The following is a 5,000-nucleotide window of genomic DNA, read 5'->3' as shown; positions in this document are numbered from 1 at the left end:
TTTATTAAACCTTATTTATTTTATCTGTTCTTCGTCGTCTTCTTTTTTATTTTATTTTTTTATTGGCGGTTGGCATCTGAAATGTTGTATTAATGCCACTAATTGAAACCGAAGAACTTCCCAGTGCTGATTATTTAAATTGTACCCCAACAGTGATCCCATTCACGACATTGTCCATTCTATAACCCAGACCCAGTCTGACTTGATGCAAATCTCCCCCCCCCCCCCAGTGCAACATCTAGGTCTTCTTCAGATACGTCAAAAACATTCAGATATCTCCTGGCAGCGTCCAGCGCCATCTTGATTCTTTCTGACTTCCCTTTTATTTCAGCAGCGCAATTTATGACCATGGCAATGAATGCCAAAAACCTTCCCTTGTCCATGCAGATATTCTGGTCGGCTCCTTTCTTTTTCTACTCCGGTTCTTTTTGCACTCCCACCTTCTCTTCATTTCGCTTCATTCTCTTAGCAGCTTCAGCATATGACAACCCCATTTCTCTTCTCATGTTATTTACTTGCTCTCCCTTAATTCTTTTTGCACACTGTTCTGACCCTGTATCAGGATTTCCCTTGGAGTGCAGGCACTTTGCTTGCGCTTTCTCAACTTTACAATCTTCAACATTGAAGTTGTCCTTCCCACATCTCCCACATCTTCTGATTCCATTACGAACTGCTGCAACATGTCCATATTCTTGTACAACAAAAGCATAAGGTGACTCACATAATCAAGGTACACTCTTTCTGGCAATTCCCCCTCAAAAGTCGAACACAGAATTACTGTCCTCCTTCTCTCCTTCCCGGAATCTAGTCATTCGTCTTTCCTCACACACACCTGCAACATCCTGAGATGACTCAGCCTTTACTCACAGTGGCACGCCACTTATCACCCCCTTCTAATCCGAGTGGGAACCAAAACACACAGAGGAAACAACTTGATGCATGCTCAATAATCTAGGTAAGAAAATCGCAGCAATTTGAATCAGTTCATTTGGACACGACGTTTATCGAGAGAAACATTTCATCACTCTACATGACCTCCTCAGTCTAAACCGAATCTCCACCCTTATAAACAATACAATGGCATAACGAACGAAACCAACGATCAGTTTCATATGCAAACAGGCGTGACCATTAACTAGAGTTACAACAGCCATGTGTACTATTCACAGAGGATTGGGGAATGGTTGCAACCACGGCATTGTAAGATGGCGGCCGATGTACTCTTACTCACTCTGTACTCTTACCGAAACTATGCCGCTGTATTGTTTATAAGGGTGGGGATACCTGCAGTCAGTTAGACTGAACCGAAACTATGCCGCTGTATTGTTCATAAGGGTGGGGATACCTGCAGTCAGTTAGACTGAAGAGGTCACGTAGATGAGTGATGAAACGTTTCCGTCAGCATCAGAATTTGATTGAGTCAAATTGGGTTGATGGCTCACCTTACTGGCTAGGTGTTGGCTTTTGTATTAATGGGTGTTCTTGGATTGGCCTTCTAAATCTATTCAGCGTTTTATTAAAGCTTTGTGAATTTCTATATTCACATTCAGCCTGTTATGTCTGTGAAAGCAGAGGTTAATACAGTAAGAGCAACATCAATAGATTTCCTGAGTAAGGGAACATTCTTTAAGGTGCGTTATGAAGTTCCATTAAGTAAACTGATTGGTATTTGACTTGAGTTATAAAAACCGAAGAAAAAAAGAGAACAAAGTCATTTTTTTTTCTTTTTACCTTTCAAATGTGACTGCTGAGTTTGTGTCTTGTTTCACCTTTGCTGCTGGTACCCATTTCCCCCCGCGAGCAAACTAGAACTTCTGAGAGACTGCTCCACACTGAAATTGATTATTCTTCTCTTACTTGTAGTATAGCGAGGATTGATAAGAACTGGTTCGTCATCCAGATATCTGTGCTCAGTACCATAGCTAGGGGTGCTGGTTGGTACAGAAACTTGGCTCCTTGATAAGGGAGGAACGCTGGCTTGAACGGGGTGTCAAAGAGGCCATCTACGTGAAGAGGGAACGACCATCCCTGAACCGGGGGCTGGGGGGGGGGGGAGTACATCTGTCACCATCTTACAATGCTGTGATTGCAACCATTCCCAAATCCCCTCTGGATAGTGCACATGGCCATTGTAACTCTAGTTAATGGTCACGGTAATCTGCATATGAAACCGATCGTTGGTTTCCGTCGTTATGCCACTGTATTGTTCATAAGGGTGGGGATACCTGCAGTCAGTTGAGACTGAAGAGGTCACTTAAGACGTTTCTCCCAATAAACGTCGTGTCCAGATGAACTGATTCAACTTTCTGTGATCAGACAGAGACACCTTCTAAATACCGTGATCTTCAGGGCCCCGTCTCTCCGACACTTTTATATACTACAGTCAGGGGTAACCATCCCACTTCTAGTTATCCCGATCCATCGTACATCTCTCAAGTTTTTCCCCTGCAAACTTTCCGACCTCATGTGGGTCCTTCAAAATCCCCTCCTCACTTGTCACGGCTATCATCCCAACAAGATACGTCTCCACTGTTCTCAGTGACTGACTAGAATCGCTTGAGCAATCTGATGTATTCCTCGATCCTTTTCTTATTTTCAAACTCTCTCGTGTCCTCATTTTCATTTCCAATTTTTCTCTCCGACCCCCGACACCCTTTCCGCGTCCATCGGCTGATCGCACTGACCGTTCGCCATCCGTGACTGATACGCCGCGTCTAACGCCTGACAGCAGCTTGACAGCGGCGTTAGTCCCACCCATGGCGCTGATTAGGTAATCACTTTTTCGACCGAGAAACCGCTGTTTCATGTCCCGATACCGGACCAGGAGAATCAGTCAACTCAGATCTGTGTCTCTGGAAGTCCGTGTTTAATCAGAATGTCCTCATCATGGGTGATTATATGTATAAACTGTGTGAAGGTGTCAGGGAACTCCCCGGGATGTCTTGTGTACATGCTTTGACCTCATGTCGGTTCAGCACACGGCCAGTAAGACTGGGAGCGCTGGGATGGCAGCTCGTTACATCAAGTGTTTTTTTAAAGGAAACCGTGGGTCTGATTCATACCGGCTGCCTTCCCAGTCACTTTCCACCATCTGCTCTGCGGAAGCTGATTTTGGCTTCACGTGTTTGGTCTCTTCTGTATTGAAGACTGACACCGGTGGAGTTTCTCAGCAGCGAGCCTATGTGACGTCACGCATCGCTCTTCCAGCAGACGGCACGGCGCCTCCTAGTGGTGCCACTGTCAGGAGCGACAGTGGCTCAGGAGGTAGAGCAGGTCATCTGGGAGGTAACTGGAGGGCTGCTGGTTCCTCCTTGCAAAAATGTCGAGGTGTCCTTGAGCTAGACACCCAACCCCTAACTGCTCTTGACGAGCTGGTTATTGCCTTGCGTGGTGCGACAACGCCAATCGGCGTGTGTATGTGTGTTTCATTGATCCATTGATTGTAAAGCGATTTGAATGGCTGTTGCAGCTAGGAAAGCGCTACATAAATGCAATCCATTTACCATTTACCATGACAACAGACGTGCAGGAACACTCACTACTCTATCACGAATGGACAAAACATGACTGGAAGTTAAACTTTAGTTATTACTTTTCTTGCTATTTTCTTCTCCATATTAAAAACAACCAACCCATGCATGTATTTTTTTTCTTTTCTTTTTCCCCCTGCAGTTGTATCTGGCCAAGTACCCCACTCTCCCGAGCCGTCCCGGTAGCTGCTCCACCTCCTCTGCCAATCCGGGGAGGGTTGCAGACTACCACATGCCTCCTCCGATACATGTGGAGTCGCCAGCCGCTTCTTCTCACTTGACAGTGAGGAGTTTCGCCAGGGGGACGTAGCGCGTGGGAGGATCACGCTATCCCCCCCAGTTCCCCCTCCCCCCCGAACATGCGCCCCGACCGACCAGAGGAGGCGCTAGTGGAGTGACCAGGACACGTACCCCGCATCTGGCTTTCCACCCCAGACACGGCTAATTGTGTCTGTAGGGACGCCATGCTACCCAGAAAACCACATGCATGTATGTTCACTACGTTTACTATCCTTTATATTCAGTGGCATGGTGGCGCAGTGATTAGCACGGTCCTGGGTTTGAGCCCCGGGGTAGTCCGACCTTGGGGGTCGTCCCAGGTCGTACTCTGTGTGGAGTGTGCATGTTCTCCCCGTGTCTGTGTGGGTTTCCTCCGGGTGCTCCGGTTTCCTGCCGCAGTCCAAAGACATGTAAGTCAGGTGAATCGGCCGTACTAAATTGTCCCATGGTGGGAATGTGTGTCGGCCGTGTGTTGGCCTGGCGACCTGTCCAGGGTGTCTCCCTGCCTGCCGCCCAATGACTGCTGGGATAGGCTCCCGCGACTCTGAGAGCAGGTTAAGTGGTTCGGATAAAGGATGGATATATTCATTTTGTGGTGTAACAACTAACGACCCAAGTATATTTCTAAATCAGAGACAAATGTGCCGAATTTAAAAAAAAAAATAAATCCCACAACTTGAGTTTATATTGGGTACATATGGGGGTAACTCGGCAGACAAGTACAAATGGGAGGCACCGAGACTGTTTGTGATCATTAAAAAGCACAACTAAACAGCTCCAGTGCCGAAGCAGCAGTCTCTTAACAGCTGAGAAAGGTGGGAAAGCAAATGTGCGTGAAAGGCGATGGCGCAACAGCAGCTGGCACAAGACGCCGTCTCCAGACCTGTGGTCCTGGTGAAGGTTGTCGGAGGGATTGTCTCGGCGGGGACGTACGTGGCGACTTGTGATTGTGTGCTTTGAGGAACCGCTGAACTGGCCAGCGATGGTGAGCAGAGCTTCTTCACACAGGGACCTGGTGTGTACAGGGTACACCATGACTCATGAAGACAAACCTGCTCTTTCACTGGAACCATAGAAGAACATGTGCTTTTAGTGAGCAGCGAGAGAGAGACCCAGAGAGAGAGACAGACAGACAGATGGAGAGAGACACAGACAAAGAGAGAGAGAGAGAGAGAGAGAGAGAGAGACTGG

This window comes from Lampris incognitus, chromosome 14 (genome assembly GCF_029633865.1).
Source record: "Lampris incognitus isolate fLamInc1 chromosome 14, fLamInc1.hap2, whole genome shotgun sequence".
NCBI classification, from domain to species: domain Eukaryota; kingdom Metazoa; phylum Chordata; class Actinopteri; order Lampriformes; family Lampridae; genus Lampris; species Lampris incognitus.
Note: the sequence above shows the minus strand (reverse complement) of the source record.